We start from the raw sequence: 22,314 nt of genomic DNA, 5'->3' as shown, positions 1-22,314 counted from the left end.
TCTTTCTAAGATTTTATTCCCCAAACATTATTATAACCATAGGTTTCAACCAGAACAAGGCAAAGAGGAGAGGTAAGGAAACACTTTGTCTTCTTGGCATGTCCGTTAAGATCAGGGACTTTGATCAGACAGCACATGATACAATGCTAACACAAGAGAGGAAGTTCTTTTACAAGCCACAATCTAACAGTCTTTGTCTTCTCTCATCCAAGCACTACAATTCCTGTGTCCAGGTGTTTTGAAGCAACATTTAACATGCCACATTAGAAGTTCATCTGCATTTCACATAATTTAAGTACATAAATAAATAAATTATTTAGGCAACCTTTTTTTTTTGAAAACTGAGCATTTTTACATGGAAAAAAATTGTAGCCATAGCTTATCTTTAAATTCTTCCCTTTTTGTTGTTTATTTTAAATTAGGATAAGTAATACCATATTGGGAGAAGTGGAATTTTAATCTTCCCAAAGTTTTCTGCCAAGACTCTTTTTTGGGTAGTAAAATAGAGGCAAGAAAAAAATCCCAATTCCTATTAAAATGCCATGAGATATTGTAACATTTACCGAAATGTCAAAGCTTAATTTGTTGAAACTTTGCCTAAAAGCTTGCATAAAACAAATAACTCTGCCTTAATTTTATTTTTATTTTTAATTTTTTTGGTTTAAAAACCTCATGTTAGAAATGATAATTTAGCTCTAAGTTCAGAAGGTATAAACCCAATTTGGGAAAAGTTGATCATGTTTAGCACAAGTTTTCTCAAAACACTGTCATGACTTTGTAATCAGTAACTTAAAACTATCCCCATTAGAACTAACTGACCCTTCCTCTACTTCATATGTTTATTTTATTTAATCTCATTTATACAATTAAGTTTAACAAGGAGCAAAGGCCCTTGTGCATGCCAGTTTTATCAAAATTCCCTAAAATATTTACCCTAAAGTTTTTGTAAACTGCTCATATAAACACACACACACATACACTCGTAGACTTAACCCACGTATATACCCCAAACTTGGATAAAGTTCTATTCAATCTGTGGTGACATAAAAAACTATAAATGTAAACAAAATTGTTGCTAGTCATCTGGCTCCCAGGCCCCGAGAGAGACTGTTACTGGAGCATCAGAGTTTTCATTCCAACAATCACTACTGAGAGTCCTACTACATAACCAAGCTCTCAACTCTAAAAGAGATACCAACAGTTCATACTATACCATCCCTGCCTTCTGTCAACTCACAATTTTACTGAAGAAGACTGCAGGCAAATATATTGCAAAGCTAAATGAAGCAAGTCTGAAACAGAACAAAGAAGTGACATAAACTAGTGGTATGAATAGAACACTGGGAATAAGGAAGACAGATCTACCAATGACTTGATTGACTAGTTTAACCACACTATGACTTGGTTTCTTTATCGTAAAATCTGCAGGTTAATATCTACCTTATAGGATGATTGTGATGGTGTAAATAATGTACTTAGAAACACGGGCAGCTCTCAGAAAAGTTCTAACTAGTAGCATGTTAGCAACAGGCTGAAAGAATACAAAGGAAAAAGGGATGATAATCACCAATGAGTGTGCTATCTGGATAGAGACTAAAGGAGGAAGAGAATCAAGAAGTCTTTCTCTCTCCCATCTTGTGAAGGTTGTGGGACCAACTTGGCATAAAGGTTTAGGCAAAAACAAAAGATCCAGACAATGACAGAGGCACAATTGTTCACATGGGTGAGCTACTTTAAACTTTTCTAAATACATTCCTATCCATTTTTATCACTTTCCAGATGACAGCTCTATATAGGTTAGAATCATCAACCATATGAGGATGTGGAAGATGTGACTTAAGAGCAACTCACAGACTTAGAAAAAGACTTAGTGGTTGTAGCTGACAAGCCCATGCAAAGAAGACTTGAAGGAAATGGGAATGATGAAGCACATTTTAAGCCTAGGAAAAATAAATATCGGAGGTACATAATGGATGTCTCCAAATATTTGAAGAGTTTCATGTGGATGATAAGATTATTTTGTGCAGCTTCTGCACATAGAACTTGAATCAATGGACTGATTCACAGAGATGTGGATTTGGGTATAAAAATTCTCTAACAATTTGAACAAGTTCTTCTCTTTTACTAGAAGCTTCTACTGGCTAATTTTTATACATAGGAGATGTTATAGGAAGGATTCCTGAGTTTGTGGGCAGGGGAACTGGACAAATTGTTTAAGTTTGAACTCTTTCTGAACTCTACATTGTCAATATTTCAATATCTACTGTATAGAAGGAGAATTTTACAGCCAACTGCTGATCTAGGTCACACAGATTTGCAGATAAGAAAGCAAAGACTCAAAACTGGGCTACTGTATTAACCCAGTGTGTTGACATTGTTTAGCATTCCTTATTTCATCTCTCTAGTGATTTACCACCCTCCTTACATCCAGAAACCCCTCCAAAAGGGTTTTCAGGATCAGCTAAGGAGGTCTACTTAAAAACAGACCGTGGAGGAAGTCATTAGTATTACTGTTCTCTGTTAGCATCACGGCATAGTAGAAAACAACTCTAAGTTAGACATAAAGACCTAGTTTTGTTACTATTAGGTTGGTGCCTAGCCTTTTCCCCGCTGAGTCAACCCTCCACTGTGCAAGGCATTGTGATTAGAAACCAAGTGGAAAGCCACAGTCTTATTAGCATAAAGTGTCAAAGGGTAGAAGAGTTCAGGAATGCCAGAGACTAGAAATTGAGAAGGGGTGCATCAGAAAAGAGTGAGCCACAATGAGGGGGAATCAAATCTGCATAAAAACCCCTCTCAAGTTCTGCACATTTCAGAATAAAGGGTCAATCAATCAAAAAAACTTGACAATCATAAATGAGTATGCACTTAATAACAGAGTTTCAAAATACATGAAGCAAAAACTGACAGAACCAAAGAGAAAATAACAAAGTTAGGGATGTTAAAACGTCTCTCAGGAATTGATTGAATATCAGTAAGCGTATAGAAGACATGAACAGCTCTGTCAATGAGTAGCTGGTATTTATTGAATGCTACATCCAATAACTCCAGAATATTTTTCTTAATGTCTTACAAAATGGGCTATATGCTGGGCCATAAAATGAGACTCAGTAAATTTCAAAAGACTCCAAGTTTGCAGAGTATGTTTCCTGACAACAACAGAATTAAACTAGAAATCAATAATAATAAAATATCTTTACAAATTCAAAAATATTTGGAAATTAAACAATATGCTTCTAGTTAATCCATGGGTCAAAAGAGAAATCTCAATGAAAATTCTAAAAGTAGTTGGAAGGGAATAAAAAGACAACACATGAAAATTTGTGGGATGCAGCTAAAGAAGTAGAGAGAAATTTATAGGTTAAAATAAAGAAATACTTAAAAAAGAGAAAAATTTAATAGTCAATAATCTAATTTTCCACCTTAAGAAGCCAAAAATAAGAGCACATTAAATCCTAATTAAGTTGAAGAAAGGGATTAATAAAGATAAGCATAAAAACCCAAAATATTTAAAACTAGTATTAGTGAATATTAACAAAGCCAAAATTTGTTTCTTCAAAATATTAATAAAGTTGAAAAATCTTTAGAAAGAGTGATCAATCTCCAATGCATTGCATCTGCCTCTTATCCCATTATAACTTTCCAGCTAACTTCATGGCCCCTATTTCCATTTTCTGGATCTTGGGTACTATAAGGCATCTAGATGTGCAGTCTAACCCATAATCAAAAAGTTTCAAAGTGCTTAACAGGCAATCAATAAACACTGATTGATTTAATGATTCATGGTTGAACGAATGGAGCTAATTAATGCATACAGTTCACAGTTGGCGCACTGCGCCATTTACAATTGGCCTAGGGTAAGTAAGAGCTGAAATTAGTAGACACTCTCCACAAGTTGAATGCAAAACTGTTCTCCAGAGGAAAGGATGCTATTTCCTTCTCCCAATGGCCTGGGTCTGCCCAGAAGGACCCTCTTCTAAGGCACAGAAAGACCCTATGTAGGATAACAGCAGCCCAGCGAATGGTTCAAATGAAAGGGATTTGACTGCAAATCAGCCTCAGAAATGAAGCTGCTCAGTTTTAAAGTACGTTGCTGTATGTCCTGCACAATAGAAAGCAGAGCCATCCCAAAATTATGGTGAACTGGAGTGACAGCCCTTTCACTCAGGAATGTTCCATCACCTGGCCTTTTTTTTTTTTTTTAGGACTAACATAGCTTTTTGGTCAAAGAAATGAGAGTTGGTGGGAGGGTATAGCTCAGTGCCCCTTCCCAAAATCAGAGTTGTTTTTAACTCAACTCTGTACGTATAAGCAGCATAAAGGGTAGCTACACATCTCAGCATAGACATCTCATCCTATAGGAAGACTTCCTGATCTTCCAAGTCTGGGCTAGATGCCCCTCCTGGGATTCCTACAATAGTCATTTTTGTGTTTTTATTCTAAACCTGTAGTAGAACATCTTTTTTTTTTTTTTAATATAATTCAGTGTGCTCCTCTTTGCAAAAGCAGGCAGAAAGCCATCCAGGAACAGACTTAATCCAATAGAAGATCCCCTGAACACCTCTAGTCATAGACACATAACATTTGGATAACTTAAGCAAAGCCTGGCCTCCCTTTAAATGAATTTTCCTAAACAACTCGGGTTATTTCTGGGATGAAAATCACCATACACTACTCCCTAAAATTAAATAAAAGTTAGGAACATTTGCCAGGTGAGCTGCAACAAAGGCCCACTGGCAAAAAAGTTCATCAAGAGCACTGAGGTTAAAAAAAAACACCTTGAAGAAATGGGGAGTCTAGACTCTAAGCCTTGACCTAAATAGAGAGTTCTCAGAATTTCCTGTAGTCTTTCTAGTCACAATCCCGGCAAAAAAAAAGAAAAAAAAAAAAGAAAAAGAAAAAGAAAAACACACAGAGAAAAGAGGAAAAGTGAGAAAAAGAAAACAAAAGTGGAAAGAAGGAAAAAGAAGCAGGAGACAAGAGAAACCATTTTTGTCTTCCAGGCTCTGTACTAGATCATTTTAGGCCTTAAAACAACACTATGGGGGAGTGAGAGGGGAAGGGAGGGGACTGGGTAGAGCTCAGTGGTAAAGTGCCTGCGTAGCATGCGTGAGGTCCCGGGTTCAATCCCCAGTGCCTCTGTTAGAAAAAAATAAAGTAAAAAAAAAAAAAACCAACACTATGAAGTGGCGATTGTTAACCCTGTTTTCTAGAACGAGAAAATCGAAGCTCTGGGAGGTTAAGGAACATGGACACGGACGAGGCACAGAACGAGCAGGTTTCGATTGCACCCATGTTTCTCTGCCCTTCGTCCTCTGTGTCAGCTACCAGATCTGCTGGCCTCTGTGATGACATCATCCACTCTGGCCACACACCCCTCACCCTGCCCTCACCAAAGAAGGTGATGGAGAAAGTGACCAATGGGGCCTGGGTTCCACTCTCATACAGACTTTTCTTAATCCTGTGTCTGTCACTTGCTGGCTTTGTGAACCCAAGCAAAGTGTTTTTTATCCCTGAAGCTCAGTGATCTTATCTCTAAAAGAAGGATATTTACTTCCACAAGGAACTGGGAGACTTAAACATGTTTCTGAAAGAGAAAAGGGCAGGCACCCAATTGGTAGACTTGAAGCATATATCAGCACGTCCCCCACAAGCATACCCGTCCCCCGACCAGAACAGGATGAGGCTTGGTCTCCACAAGGCTTATTCTATACAGAAGAGTAACCGGAGCCAGGCCACTTTTTATTTAGTTATAGAAGAAACAAGAGGAGATTGTTTTCCTGACATCCAGCACTATCGGCAAATCTGTCAAGGAGGAAGTCTGTTTTTGGCCCTTTCCCTTAAACTTTCTCTTCTCCCCTCTCCTACCCCATCAGTTCCTCTGTTTTCCTGGGGTCATTTACCATTTGTTCTCCACGAACTGTCATAATCCCAGATAACTGTTAAGCTCAGTGGTGCTCAAACAACACCACCTCAGCCCACAGCAATTCAGGAAGGCCCCCGTCCTTTAAAGGAATCTTGGGCTACACTGGATGGGCCAGGAAAACAGCAGTCATCTGGTTGAGTTTGAATAAAAATGACAGCAAATGTGATTGTAGAGTCATATAACTGCAAAGACTGTCAGCTTAAAATAGGCATAAGATCTTTGTGCTTTACTAGGTGACACTAGGAAGCATTTAAGAGCCAAAGGAAGAACACCCTAGCTCCTCCTCAAATCATACCAACTCGTTCAGCCAATTCTTTAAGGCCAGCCCTGGCTGATTCCAAACACCGAGACACACACGGAAGGCCCGGCGAGCTCTCTGAAATCAACAGCTGGACCGTTCGCAGCAGCAGGATAAACGCCAAAGGACTCCTCCCATCAATCCTGAAGTCTGGGACCTGCCCAAAACTGCTCCAGGAATTCTGACGGGTTCCAAGGAGTCGTATCCAGGGAATTACTGAGAGGCCTCACCAGTGTGGTTCTTATTCTTTCGAAGGGACCCCCAGGAGGTCAGGGATGCAGTGGAGGTTCAGGTCTATCCTGGCTCAGGGCTCCCCAGGCACGAGGAGGAGATGCCCAGTGCTTAGAGAGACTGTCCTGTACACAATGGATAAACCCTGAAAACATTTTGCTAGGTGAAAGAAGCCCGTCAAAAAGGACCACACACACACTGTGTGCTTCCATTTATATGCAATGTCAGCAGAAAGTAGATTAGTGGATGCCAAGGGTGTTGAGAAACGCTTGGGAAGAAATGAGGAGGTGCTGCTAATAGGTGGAGAATTTGGGGAGTCAGGGAGTGATAAAAATGTTCTAAAGTTGATTGTGGTGATGGTTGTACAACTCCATGAATAGACTAAAAACCACTGAATTGCACACATGTGTGGTAAATGAATTCTATCCCAATTAAGCTCTTAAAAAAAAAAAAACCTTCCTGAAGTCTACTTTATAGTAACCACTCCCATGGGACCAGGTTCAAAGGCAATCCATTTAAGTTACTCTTTTGAAACAACCAGAAATCCAAGTGCTATCCATGCATTCATTCATTCACTCATTTTAAATTTACCAGTGAGTGCTCTGCCTGCAGAACTCAACCACCTTGTCAGAAACAGAACACCCCTTCTCACAGCATCCAGCTCAAACCTGTTTGATTTGAGCAGGGCCTCTTTATCACCTGCTGCAACCAGGAAGTGCCCCCCTTGGCCCTTTGTGGGTGAGGAGCCCCAGGGCCTTTAACAGGGGAGTTGCAGGAAAACTTTTTCATTTCTGTTCCCCACAGAGCCCCCAAAGTCTCATCTCCATATTTCTTTGTTTCTGCCCCCTCCCACCTCCTTCTGCAAAATTTCCATTAGAGTTTCCAAAACTTCCAGAGGGAATGAGGCTCTCAGCTGCAGCTCCAGAAGCACTTTTCAGGGCTGGGGTTGGGATGGGGGTGGAATCCAGGCTCCTATGAGAGCTGCACGCAAACTTCATTTGAACACTTGCCCTCGAGACAAGCCCAAAGCCAAAGCAGAACAAACGACTGCCGGTCAAACCTGAGGCGACAGTGAGCTTCCCACAGAGGACCCAAGAACCCAGCTCCAAAATCGGAGTGCCCGTGGTCCCGGACTTGCAGGCAGCATTCAGACTCTTGCTTAGGATTAAGGACACTCGCCGGCTCCTCCTTGCTGGGCTCTAACCCTGTCTTGCCGGTGACCCCTGCACGCTAAAACCCAGCTCCGCAGGACGCATCTCCGCCAAGGCGCTGCGGACTAGAGGGCTTGAAGCAGCGAGCAGTCCAGAGAAATAAAAGAGAGGGAGTGGTGAGAGGTAGAAAACTCAGGGCGAGAAGACCCTCACACCACAGCCTGGTACTGCATCTTAAAGCCGCGACTACCTGTGTCCAGACACCAAAGCGCGAGAAGCATCTGGGTTTCCCCGCGCAGAGACGGGGAAGAACTACTACTGCCAACATCCTGCATCGATAGCGTTCCGTTTGTTTGCACCTCTTTGCGTCTAACGCGTGGTCCCCAGCGCTAATCGCCCACGGAGGGCCTGGGTGTGCTTTCCCCCCATGATCTCCAGCGAGCCTCCCAAGCGACCCCCCAAACAATCTAAAAACTGTGCTTTCTATTTATATACAGCCCTCCAAAACAATTTCTAAGCCCCTTTCTCACCAGAATGGTCGCCTTTACTAAGCACCTTCTACTTGGAAATGATGGAGTCGCCACTGTCTTAAAGCCAAACTCGCTTCTTTCCGGCGCGGTGCGCTCACAGCACGCAAGTACCGGGGGGAAAGCTCCCGAGAGCAACACAAGGCATCTTCACTGCCTCTGCATTCGCACCACGCAGCGCCTCCAACCGCCCTGCGCACTGATCCCCTGCGAGAAGGGATCCGGGTTCACCGTCCCATCCCACCTCAAAGGTGTCCGGGCCATCTTGGGCGCGCGCGAAGAGAAGGTACATGGAATTGCGTCTGCAGGTGGCTCGACCTCTCCACTTTCCCTTCCTCAAGAACACACTTTTCAAAGCCAGCTCGAAGGAAGAGCATAGGAAGATTGGAACTGACCTGTGCAGGGCAAGGTTCCAGCCCAGGTAGGGGACCTCTCGGTGTCTAGGGAAGATCCAGTTTCCTCGCTAGTTGGCTCTTGGCGGGGCACCGCTGACGCGCGCTTCCCGCCCTGGTGCTCTTGTATCTAGCCTCTCTCCCTCTCCCTCTTCCCTACTCTCTCCGGCTCCCACTCCCAGCCGCCCGAGCTGCCTCCTCCTCCCCAGTACTTCCCTCCTGCTGGGCGCCCGGGATCAGATAAGGGGAAAGGAAGGCCCGCGGGCGGCCAATTATAAAGCAGAGGGTGGCCGCGGGGGGCGGGGGTTGGGGAGGTGGGAGGCAGGCCTAAATTTCTAACGCCCCCAATTTTCTCTCCTCCTCTTTCCCCGCCTCCCGGGTCCCACGAGGGATGCTCCGAGAAGCCTGCCCAGCGCCGCACACGCGCCCGCCCAGACCTGGCGGCCGCCCCTGGTGCACGCGGCAGCCTCGTGTAGCTTGCCGGACAAGAGCTGCTTTTGCCCCTCCACCCCGACCCAGACTAGTGTGGGGCTAGCCGCTGAACCAGGCCCTGGGGGCGCTTTGCGAGGTCTGGAGCCCTCCTGTACGCGAGTGCTGTGTGCCCACTTCCCTGTTCCCAAAGACCTGCCCCGTGGAGGACCCTGGGCACGGGCACCCACAAAGAAGGTACCTTCCTCCCCTTCTCTCCCTTCCTTTTCCCAGACAGGGGCAATAAACCGCCAAAACAGCGATGCTCAAATTTTAACGTGCAGGAGAATCACCTAGGGGTGTTAAGATAGACCTTTTTTTTTTTTTTTTTTTTTGGTTTAAAAGGACGAATGTCGTCTGTGTCCTGTGGTCGGACTTCCTAAACTGCATGGGTTCACTCACAGAGATCCTGTTTCTCTGGTCTGGCTGAGGCCAGGGACTCTGCATTTATCAAACACCCTGGCTGTTCTGTCACTGCAGGCCACCCTCCAAGAGGCTCTACTTGAGATGGGAAGCCCACAAGGCACGCCAGGACTTCCCGCCAGGCCTCCAAGGACTCGGCCCTGAGCCGTCATCCGCAGGGCCCCCTTGGGAAGTCATCATTACTCATTTTTTCAAACTGGGGGAACAACCTCCCCCCACCCCCCGCAGCTTTACAATCCAGCTTGTTGTGTGCGCATAAAAGTTCAGAAGGGAGGTATAAAAACTGAGACTATCAAGAAGCCGCTTTTGTGAGAAAATACTCTCGCCTTGGAAAACTGAAAAGAGATTATTTCACCACAGTTAAAGCTGGTAATGGAGAGGAGAGAAAGGGCAAGCAGTACTCTTAAAAGGTCCCCGAACCTGCTTCCATCACGCCCAGCTGAGAATACAGTAAGGGGGGCTGTAACACCCCTCCCCCTCTCAAGGGGGTCCTTCGGATATTCTAACCTTCCCAAGCCACCTCCTCTGCTTTCCTCGATTTTCCTGGTGTTTGCATCGCCTTGTCCATGCTTTTAACTTCCCTGCTGGTCCTGCGGCTAGAGTGCAAAGGGCCCGCTCCAGCCCCAACCGCTGCCCAGCGTGGGTCAGCCCCTTTCCAAACTGACCTCAGGTCTGCCACGGGGCGGGGCCCGAGCTGGGCGCCGCTCTGCCTCTGCGCTTCACTGGTCACAGTTCTCTGGGGCCGCGCGGCCGGCGCAGCCTATTAGGAGACAGGGTCCAAATCCGAGAGCTCCATTCGCTGCACTGCAAGGATGCGACCGCCACCTGGTGGTGGCGCCAGGGGTTCGGGATGGGGCGGGAATTGGAAACCTACCCATCCATCCTAGATTGTCACGCAAGAGACCAGAATTCCTGAACTTCAGTATTTACTCCTGGAGACAGCTACGTTGGTTGTATCTCCTTTCCTCTGCCCCCTCAAGGAAGTGCCCACTACCTTCATACTCTGTCCCCCTTTGCACTAATGAAATCTACTCTTATGTCCTCCATTTTTACCAAGATGTAGAAGGCTCGCCTAACATTAATTTCACTCCTAGTTCCCTCAGGGGAGGTAGTGGGATGTTAGCAAAGTTTTAGGCAAAAGGCGAGGACTTCACGGATGATTTTAAAATGTGAAATATATGTGCAAAAATCCATATACAGAAAATAGAGAAGCAGAATATTTGTTCCATAAAAATCTTATATGATAATGTATATTGATTTTGTAATGATATAAAATGTTACTTTTAAAAATTCTAACTCATCCTTCTTTCACCTTTTGACTTTTTGACTTCTTGCATTTATTTCACTTTCAAAGTAGGTATATTTCAATTAGTGTGGAAACAGAATGGCTGATTTTAATGAGTTTTGCATTTAGTTGCAGTTGTGGGTGAATTTCCAGTCCTTTCATGGGAGTGTTTATTCTACATTCATCTTAAGGTCAGCCCTTGGAGTCTGGCAGATTCAAACTCAATCACAGAAACAAGACCAGAAGACCCCACTAATGGTCTCCTCCCTCAATCTAAAAATAAAAACAACAACCAAAAAAGGTATCTTTGAAAGAACATGTGAATAGCTGGGGCCCTTTCAAAGATATCCAAAAAATTCCATCTTCACACAGTAATTGATTCCAGAACTTAACAATTCTTCCTAGAATCTCATCCTGAGTTTGTGACATGACTGTGATCATATTTCTCTGGAAGGACTCCATGCACACCCTGTTGCCCCTCCCCTTCAGCGCCCTAAAAACCTGCAGGAAGACTTTGAACTCAAACTTGAATTGAAGGGACTTTGCCCCTTGCTTGTCTCACTTCGGTGAAGTAATTTTGCCTCTCTGAGTGTAATTCCTTGTGTATAGAAGGTGGTAATTAATTGTATCTCAGGGAGTGGTCATGCAGATTAAATGACAGATGTCTTTAGGGACTTAATCCATACTAAATAATAAATGGCAGCTATACCACCCAAACTAGGACCGTCTCCCTTCTGCCTGTTGCATACGGCTATTTTCTCTTCAGCTGCCATTACAGATAATTCTCCTTGTGTTGTTTCTCAACAGAAGCACTTTGACACTTCGGATAGACACAACTGCATACCAGTTGGCAAATAGATGCCTCCCTGCAACCCTGAGTGGGCTCTCCACCTTCCCCTTCCTAGGATCACTACCCCAGCTTTCCCTTTGATCCAACAACTGAAGAGGTAGCCCTTGTGCTGTGGTCTGAACGCTTGTGTCTCCCCCAAAGCCATATGAAGGTGGGGCCTTTGGGAGTTGCTTAAATCATTAGAGTGGAACACTTACCGTGAATGGGATTAGTGCTCTTGCCTTGAGAGCTCCCTAGCCCCTTCCGCCATATGAGGATACGATGAGAAGTCTGAGACCTGGAAGACAGCCTTCCCTCCACCCTCCCTGGCACCCTGAGCTTGGACTTCCAGCCTCCAGGACTGTGAGAAATACGTTTCTGTCATTTATCAGCTACCCGGTCTATTGAATTTTGTCACAGTTGCTCAAATGGAATGGATTAAGACACCGTACCTTGGCTGAGGGCCTCTAGGTCCCTGTGTGGCTACCGGCACCCCTTCCCATTGGGTTGTGCCTGTGCTATTTGCTGTTTAATTGTTTGAATATCAGCCCTGCTCAGTGCTTACAGTATCTTTTGCTTCTGTCCTCTCTGAAACTTTTGTCTCAGTTCTGTGAGCTACCCTATTTTTTGCCAAATCTGATTTCTTTTTCTGCTAACCAAAGAACCTTGAGCCAATCTTTATTTTACCAGACCTGAAGCAGAGACAGAGGACGTGTGAGAGCTTGTCAAACTTATCCGGAGGTCTAATAGCAAAGTCAACACTAGAATTCAAATGTTTTAACTCCCAAGCGAGAGCTTTCCCATTAGAGTGGGCTGACGTCTTTCCAAACAATACTAGAGATCTATGCTTGTACAGGATTTTCACCTTGCAAAGGGCATTCACATACATCATTCTGTTTTAATACATCAGCTCTGCAAGGTAAGAATCATTATGGAGGTTAGAATCGTGTTGTCTTACTCTGTCCTTTGTGGTGCCGTAATCCTCCCTTCTCACAGTCACCTTTCACGTTCTTGAACCAGTGATTAAGACATTCCTCATCTTCTCAGCTCCATGGCCCAGATCAAAGTCAGGACTTTAAAAACAGCCAAGTTTCTCATGTGTGACAGCAACCTGTCAGTGGATGCCTGTTGCATAAAGGGTCTATTCATAGCATAATAGTGCTGGAGCAGGCCTAAGAGACCATATGTATGCTAACCTCTTCACTTTGCAAGTGAAGCAACTGAGGTCTAATGAATTAAATCCCTAGAAAGAATCAGATATTACCAGATTCAGTATCACCTAACAATAATCCAAGACCCTTTCCAATAATAATACCATAAGAAGAAGATGTGTTGAGATTCTTTTGGATACCAAATATTTTGGGAAAGTTCACATGGACACTTTAAATTTTTGAATGTTATTTTTTTAAAATAATTCATATATGTAATTTAAAATTTCAAATAATACTAAAAGCTTATTTTTAAAAATATTGTCTTGCTCACGAGAAATAATCACTTTTGACTCTTCTGGCAGTTTTTTATGACATTTTGAAGTATCTAGTTTCTCAATATAATGCGAATACTGGTGTGTGTTTAAAATCAGTTTTAATGATTTAGATGTTTCCTATTATGGTAGAAAAGGATGTAGCTCTTTCAGGCTGCCATCCCCAACTTCTCTTCTTATAGCTTCCTGATGTGATTAGATTACAATTTATGGTTAACTCCATATTCAGTGTTTCCATTCATTTGCTAGACAAATCTTCAAATAAAAGCATTATGATATATTGTGATCATTTTCCCTTCTACTTTTAGTTTTGTTCTGAAGTTAATAACTGTCTTGCTTTTTCATTTACTTTATTTGCTTTTTGCTAATTTTTCCAACTGTTTTCAATAACACCTCAGTACAATGTGCCATATGTCAGTGGTACCAGGTAAAAATCTGTTTAAACATTCTTTCTTCTCCAGGCAGGTTTCCCTTTAGACCTGCTGCTCAGTTGTCATTCTGGCCTTTTGTTTTCTACCACACTTGAGATTCCCTCTGCCTTCCCCTAGGATTGGCTTCCCCAGTGCCTGGGTCTCATACCTTCCTCTTTCTTACAATTTTTCCCTTGTTTGGGTTGACACCTTCTCCAGGAGTTTCCTCTGATTAAAAAGATGGTTCAGCAGCCGCAGGCATGGTAATGCCAGCTCCCAAAAGCTTGTCTCTGAGTCATGCTTCTTCAATCTGCACGGCTGCCCTTCAGTTCTGAATTATGATTCTCCACACCACAATGACTGTTCCAGGAGTTCTCTCTGTTTCTCCTCTCAGCTGGCTATCCTGTTTTCAATTTTGTGCATCTTCTTATATTGAATTTTACTTTCTTTGTTTTTTTTTTTTGGTTGAATTTCTTTCCTCCAGTTTTATTACAATATAACTGACATACAAGTACTATAGAAGTTGAAGGCATATGACATAATGACTTGACTTACACACGTCATAAAATAACATCACAGTAAGTTTAGTGAACACCCATCATCTCAGAGAGATACAATATTCCCTCATTTTGAAGAAGGACATTCTCTAGCAGTATCCTAAGCCTGGGCATTGGGAGGTGGAGATATATTTTTGAGACCTTGTATGTCTTTACACTCAAATCTCATTTTCAGTCGGACTGTGCATAGAATTCTAGCTTAGAAATCATTTCCTTCAACATTTTGAAGGTATTGCTCCCTAATTTCTTGCTTCCAGCATTGCTGTTGTGGCAAAGCCGCCATCCTGCTTTCTGGTCAGCTCCATCCCAGGCAGAACTTGCCTTTCCCCTCTTTGAGCTCTAACAGTAATTATTGTCTATTTTTGCAAAAAGAAAAATCATATATTACTTTAAGAGAGCTCTTTGATTGGTACCAACTCTGGTTGATACTGAATATGTTTCTTTCCTGCCTTCCCAGGTAGAATGCATGCTTCCTGGGAGACAATGAAATAGTGGTTAGAGCATGGATTCTGGCACAGAGTTCTGCCACCATTAATAACCATGGACAAGTTCCTAAACCTCTTTGTTCCTGCTTCCTAATTTGTAAAATGGGAATGATAAGAGTACTTGCCTCGTGGGCCTGTTGTGAGAATTGAATGAATGAATTCATCCAATCTAATTAATCCATTAAAGCCCTTAGATGAGTATCAGGAATCCAGTAGGTTCTCACAGTTAGCTGACATTAACTCTGCCAGATACTACCTTGTACCCTCCATTCTTTTTATTTCATCCTTTGTATGAGGTCTTAATATACATGTGTGCATTTAAAATTTACTCATATGAATCATGACCAAGTGGGGTTCATCCCAGGGACACAAGGGTGGTTCAACATACGCAAATCAATCAATGTAATCCATCACATCAACAAGAGAAAGGACAAAAACCACATGATCATCTCAATAGATGCAGAAAAAGCATTTGATAAAATTCAACACCCATCTATGATAAAAATTCTCACCAAAGTGAGTATAGAGGGAACATATCTCAACATAATAAAAGCTATATATGACAAACCTACAGCCAACATAGTACTCAATGGTGAAAAGCTCAAAAGCTTCCCACTACAATCTGGGACAAGACAAGGATGCCCACTATCACCACTCCTATTCAACATAGTCCTGGAAGTCCTAGCCACAACAATCAGGCAAGACAGAGAAATAAAAGGGATCCAAATTGGAAAAGAAGAGGTGAAAGTGTCACTATATGCCAACGACATGTTACTATATATAGAAAACCCTAAAAGGTCCACACAAAAACTACTAGAGCTGATTGAAGAATTCAGCAAGGTAGCAGGTTACAAGATTAACATTCAAAAATCAGTTTCATTTCTTTACACTAATGATGAACCAACAGAAAAAGAAAGTAAAGAAACAATCCCCTTTAAAATAGCACCCAAAGTAATAAAATATCTGGGAATAAATCTAACCAATGAGGTGAAAGAATTATACACAGAAAACTATAAACCATTAATGAAGGAAATTAAAGAAGACTTTAAAAAATGGAAAGATATCCCATGCTCTTGGATTGGAAGAATCAATATTGTTAAAATGGTCACACTGCCCAAGGCAATCTACAGATTTAATGCAATCCCTATCCAATTACCCAGGACAATTACACAGAACTAAAACAAATCATAATAAAATTTATATGGAACCATCAAAGACCTAGAATTGCCAAAGCATTACTGAAGAGAAATAAAGAGGCTGGAGGAATAACTCTCTCAGACTTCAGACAATACTATAGAGCTACAGTCATCAAGACAGCATGGTATTGATACAAAAACAGACATATGGACCAATGGAATAGAATAAAGAGCCCAGAAATGAACCCACAAACCTTTGGTCAACTAATTTTCAACAAAGGAGGCAAGAATATACAATGGAATAAACAAAGTCTCTTCAGCAAATGGTGTTGGGAAAACTGGACAGCAGCACGTTAAACAATGAAGCTAGAACACTCCCTTACACCATACACAAAAATCAACTCAAAATGGATCAAACACTTAAACATACGACAAGATACAATAAACCTCCTAGAGGAAAATATAGGCAAAGCATTATCTGACATACATCTCAAAAATTTTCTTCTAGAAGAAATAAAAGCAAGAATAAACAAATGGGACCTAATGAAACTTACAAGCTTCTGCACAGCAAAGGAAACCAGAAGTAAAACAAAAAGACAACCTACGGAATGGGAAAAAAATTTTGCAAATGAAACCGACAAAGGCTTGATCTCCAGAATACATAAGCAGCTCATACGACTCAATAAGAAGAAAATAAACAACCCAATGCAAAAATGGGCAGAAGACCTAAACAAGCAATTCTCCAAGGAAGATGTACAAATGATCAATAGACACATGAAAAAATGCCTAATATCACTAATTATCAGAAAAATGCAAATCAAAACTACAATGAGGTATCACCTCACACCAGTCAGAATGGCCATCATTGAAAAATCCACAAATGACAAATCCTGGAGAGGCTGTGGAGAAAAGGGAACCCTCCTACACTGCTGGTGGGAATGCAGTTTGGTACAGACACTGTGGAAAACAGTATGGAGATTCCTCAAAAGACTAGGAATAGACTTATCATATGACCCAGGAATCCCACTCCTGGGCTTATATCCAGAAGGAACCCTACTTCAGGATGACACCTGCACCCCAATGTTCATAGCAGCATTTATTTACAATAGCCAAGACATGGAAACAGCCCAAATGTCCATCAACAGATGACTGGATAAAGAAGTTGTATATTTATACAATGGAATACTACTCAGCCATAAAACCCAACAACATAACGCCATTTGCAGCAGCATGGATGCTCCTGGAGAATGTCATTCTAAGTGAAGTAAGCCAGAAAGAGAAAGAAAAATACCATATGAGATCACTCATATGTGGAATTTAAAACAAACAAACAAAGCATAAATACAGAACAGAAATAGACTCATAGACATAGAATACAGACTTGTGGTTGCCAAGGGGGTGGGGGGTGGGAAGAGATAGACTGGGATTTCAAAACTGTATAATAGATAAACAAGATTATACTGTATAGCACAGGGAAATATATACAAGATTCTTAAGGTAGCTCACAGAGAAAGGAATGTGACAATGAATATATATATATGTTCATGTATAATTAAAAAACTGTGCTCTACACTGGAATTTGACACAACATTGTAAAATGATTATAAATCAATAAAAAATGTTTAAAAAAAAGCAAAAAAATAAAATAAAATAAGATTTACTCATATCAAATGATATAGATAAAATAGACCAGAAATAAACTATATAAGTATATGCACAAAATACTTGCAAAAATAGTGTGCCCTAAGTGTTCAGAAAATAATGACGAAAAGGTATGGTTTTTTTGGCTGATTTGTAATATGTACTTTTTTCTTGTCTCAATCAAAAGTGCACATCAACGAGCAGTGTGGGTGCATGACTCCAGTAGAATTTTAGTAGCTTTAATATTTGCACTTCTAGGAGCACTGGTTAATACCGCTCTGCAAAGTCTATAGTCTTATTCTCTATTGCTGTTCTGAACTCTTTTTCCTGAGTGTTGGTTTGCCATATGTCAAGAATCAATACCATTATGAAGCCTATCAGTGGGGATAATCAGCTGCCTAGTGCCTTGATTGTAGCAGGGATTCGACAAAGGCTTGTCAATTTAAATTTATTTCAGCAGGAATCAGAAAGTAGGAGAATCCCAACTGGTTGCGAAAGTCTTTCTGCTTTGCTTCTTCCTGCGTAAAACTGTTCATTACAAGGCTTCTTCAGAGAAGCAGATGTGCTAATATCAACTCCCACATAGGGTCTTACTCAGAATAGGGGCTGGGTAGGTGTTTGCTCCACTGAAGTGAATGAAATGAGTCACTTATGCATCCTCAATTCCCATATGGCTGTCATCAGTTTTAAGTCATCCACCTAAGTCCACGTGTGGCGCACATGCTGGCTGTCTGATGGAAGTGACAGAAGCCTCAAGAGCCATCCGTTTATTTACATATTCATTCAATCAGCAAATGCTTATTGAAGCAGGAACTTCTTGGAACTTACTCATGGAGGAGGAGACACGGAAAACACATAAACTGGTAAATATGCAACACGATGTCATTGCTAAGTGCTGGAAAGGAGACTTGGACAAAGGGGTGGAAGAGGACAAACTGCTTTTTTAAAGAGGGAGCTCAGGGATGAGTCCCAGGAGAGGACATTCGAGCAGACTGAATGAGGGCGGGGAGCCATCGTTGGAACTCAACCGAGGAAGGGCAGAGAGGACCAAACATGCAAAGTCCCTGAGAACAGAGGAACCGCAAGAGGCATAAGAGGAGTGAACAAGATGGGCACGGTGGAGGGATGAGACCAGAGGGGTACCTGGGTCCAGACACCTTGAAGCCTTCAGGCAAAGCCTTTGGATTTTACTCTGCATGGGAAGGGGAGTTCTAAACCCAGGAGGGATCCTGTCAGATTTCACTACCAGAAGAATCACTCAGACATACAAGATTTCTCTTTCTCACTTGCTTCCTTCATCTGAAAATCTTGTTTCTGAGAGTGAGAAGCGGAAGAGTTATTTTTATGGGATGGCCATTCTGCTTTGAAAGCATCCCGAAATAAACTATCACGTACGATCTTCACCACAAAATTATGGTTTTAGAAACAATGCCCAGTGTTGTCCATTTAGAAAAACAAATGGAGGAAGGAAGATAGTAAATAAGAAAAAGATTTCTTGTAGCTCATGGCAGATTCCCAAGAAGAACTGCCTCTTTCGGGACAGGATTCAACTGACTGTGTAATCAATTCGCTTGATTTCTCAACCACCACACAAAACACTTCCATTTAGAAACCCAGAGGAGGGCCCAGGAATATAAAAGTTTAGATATATTCCCTGCCTAGGGGAGGTATCTACACAGGACCCCACCTTAAACTAGGGGGAGAAATCCTGAGAAACCTTCAGCTCATTTCAAACCTCCTGTGATCTTGCCAAGTCTGATCTGTCAACACTTGTGATAATGAAGTAATTTATGATGACCTGTAATGACAGAATTGAACATGATTTCAAAAATATTTTCTTACCACACAGGACAAAAATGCATTTTCATCTAAGAGGTTTCAAATCAATGATCAAAATAAACATATCCATCTCATCTTTGAAATAAGTAGATTTGCTGCTGGTATGCAAATTATATTCATTTGTAACACTGTAAGAGCTTTTGGTAATTGTTTTTTAGTACTTAAACCTAACCACATGGAGAGGAAGTAAAAATTCTGTTGGTGAGGGTGTGAAATTCTGATAAACTTGAAATATATCGCAGAAGAGAGTTCCTATAAAATTTGTGAATGTATTTTATACATTTAAGTGTCACAGTTTAAATGATTGTTGGTCACCCCCAAGTCTGTGGGGCCATCTGATAGAAAACAGTTGACTTGGATGGCCTTACACAATCTTTCTTTTTTGCCCTAATTTTATGATGCATGCAAGTGGAATCTTCCTGGAGTCTCAAGCGTTTTCCCAAACTTTGTCATGATCTTGCAGCCGCCACTTTTATACACAGTTGGTCTTGTCGGAGGGGCATCTTCCTGCACATTTGCCCGGAAACAGGTCTATCAGAGTGTCCCTGGAGCTCGTGGTCTGCTGATTTCCAAACTTAATTTCTGTCTATACACTTTCCTAAGCAATTCTAGAAAGGCCCATTAACAACATAGACTCTGAAAGAACTGAAAGCTGTAAGATTCTTCATCTGGAATTAGTTAAATGAAGTAGTGGAGAAAAAATAATACATCATTCCAGCCAGGGAACATACAAAATGATAGAATCATCCACTGGAAAGTATCTCTTTTATTTTCTGCTTCTAAGTCATTTCAACTCCTCAAACTCCCTCAAACTTTTGGAAGATTCCAATGAAGGAGAACCACCCTCCCTTATCTGCTTTCATTCCTACAAACCAAATAGCTTTATAGAAAATAGACGCCTATACCCTATTGATTTTACCCATAGACCAAAAACATATGTGTGTGTGTGTAACGTGTGTGGTGAGATAACAGAAAGAGAGAGACACAGGGAGAGAAGGAGACTTTAAATCAAAGCTGATAAACTGTAAAAGATATTCAAATGGCTTTTAAAAGAAAACTAACACCATTCCTGCTTAGTTCTGAAATGTTTCCATTCAGATTTATATAATTTTTAAGTAGTTTTTAAAAATATTTTCAGCCAAATAATTCATGTTCGTTATGAAAAATTATAAAAGGAGAAATAAAAGAAAAAAGAATCACCCCCTATTCAACGTCCTTGAAACAGCCACTGTTAATAGCCACTATGGTTTAAAACTGGTTCCTCTGTGCACAGGGAGCGCTGTGAATATTTTCTGATGAGCTCATACTTTTTACAATTTACAACTTTTTCTTCACTGACCATCAAACTGCCATGTTTCCATGTTTATAAATAGATATCTATATCCTAATTTTAATTAATTTTAAATGTATTGAATGTTTTTAAAAGTCACCATAAACCTCCAAGTCTGGTAGAGGTGGGACAGCCTAGGTATTCTTAACAACTTTTCCATTAAAAAGCCAAAAACTCTATAACATATTTAAATAAAAGCTATTCAAATACATTGTTAAACCAGTAAGAAAATTTTTTTAAAATCCTTAGAAGGCAAAAATTAATAAAAGGAAGGAATCCAGAAGAGAGTAACCACAGAAGCGTGCTGTGTCAGGTGGTATCCGCCAGCTCCTGGAGACTGGTCTGTTTTGACAGCCTTTCAAGCCCAAGGGTAGGGCCGCCCAAGAGGGAATTCCTCTAGGAGACCCCCACGTACAGCTGGGAACCCCGGTGGCCATACCATCAGTGAAAGGGAGATCCAGAAATAAACCTGCTCTCAGAAGCAGACAGTGAAGGGCAGTTTTGCTTTGTTTTTTTTCATCTCGGAACTGGGTGAATGAGTGGGGAGAGAAATTGTCTGAGAAATTATGGCTCTGAGACAGCCCTCCTCCAGGTTCATGGTCTGAATTCCTACTATCTGTGTGAAGTTGAAAGACTCAAGGCTAAGGATTATTTTGAACAGGTCACATGTCGATATCGTCCGTAAACATCTAGCAGAAGCAAACTGGGTCCTTTTTGGAGGAACTCTCTCTAAATGCAGGCCTCAAATAATTTCAGATAGTGTTCCAAGGAATATAAATACATGGTCCAAAAAAAAAAAATCACAAAACACATAAGAAATAAGAGAGCATGAGCAACAGCCAGCAGAAATAAAACAGAGATGACAGAATGAGATCCGCAAAGACTTGAGATAGTGAAACATACAAGCTGTTATTTTAAAATGCTTAAAAAACAAAAGATATAATTAAGAATATGAGTAAGAATAAGAAATTATAAAAATAGTTGAGCAGATTTGGAAGGAAAAAGGAGCTTCCAGGAAAGAAAAAACTAATATTAAAAAAATTAAAAACTCAGTGGATCTAGAGAATTAACACTAAAATAAATACAATTTTAAAAATCAGAAAGATAGCAAGGTATAAAATTAACATATAAAATTAATATCCTTTATTTCACAAAATAATGGAAGAGTGAATCCCATTTATAATAGCCAAAAAAAAAAGATAAAATACTTAGAATAAACAACATGAAATTTGCAAAATCTACATGAGGAAATGCCAAAACGCTCCTGGAAGAAATATGAACTTAACCAAATGGACAGGCATGCTTGTTCTTGGGTAAAATAAGTCAACGTCATAAAAATGTCAGATTTTTATAAGTTAATTTAATAAGCGTTTCATAAAGCCTCTATAAAAATACCAAAAAAGCTTTTTTCTTAAAATGAGATAAGTTAATACTAAAAGTCATATGAAAAATAAACATGCAAGAATAGCCGGAGAAACACCAAAAAAGAAGAGCTGTCAGAGGGCAGGGAGAGGCAGAAATCCCCATTAGAGTCAAATATATCAGAAAGCCGTTTCAAGTGCAAGAGCATGGGACTAGCTCACAAATTCACACATGGATCAGTGGAAAAGACGAAAAAGTACAAAGATATATGGAAATGTAATGTGTGATAAAGTTGACATCTCCAATCACCGGACCAAAATTAGACCAAAATAACTGGAAAGCCATTTAGAAAGAGATAAACTATATCCCCCACTCACACTGTACAAAACTAAAAAACAACAATAAAAACAACAACAAATAGATATAAACCCTAATTATAAAAATGGAGCCATATAAGTGCTAGAAGAAAACAGGTATGTTCCTTTTAAACCTGTAAGGAAAGACTTTTGAAATACGTCTGAAACTTCAGATGCAATAAAAG

General features: G+C 41.0%; 1 protein-coding gene across 3 annotated transcripts in view; it reads right to left on the bottom strand.

Moving 5' to 3' along the window:
* The window catches only part of COL14A1 (collagen type XIV alpha 1 chain), a 184,328-nt gene extending 175,544 nt beyond the window's left edge, over positions 1-8,784 (bottom strand). For all 3 annotated transcript variants that reach the window (XM_015245410.3, XM_015245407.3, XM_015245409.3), the window contains exon 1: positions 8,529-8,784. The gene's annotated coding sequence lies outside the window, so the exon portion shown is untranslated. The remainder of the gene's footprint in view (positions 1-8,528) is intronic.
* Between the last annotated feature and the right edge of the window lie 13,530 nt (positions 8,785-22,314).

This window comes from Vicugna pacos, chromosome 25, assembly GCF_048564905.1.
Source record: "Vicugna pacos chromosome 25, VicPac4, whole genome shotgun sequence".
Lineage (NCBI taxonomy): Eukaryota > Metazoa > Chordata > Mammalia > Artiodactyla > Camelidae > Vicugna > Vicugna pacos.
The sequence above is the reverse complement of the archived record's forward strand: the minus strand, read 5'-3'. Positions and strand labels throughout refer to the sequence as shown.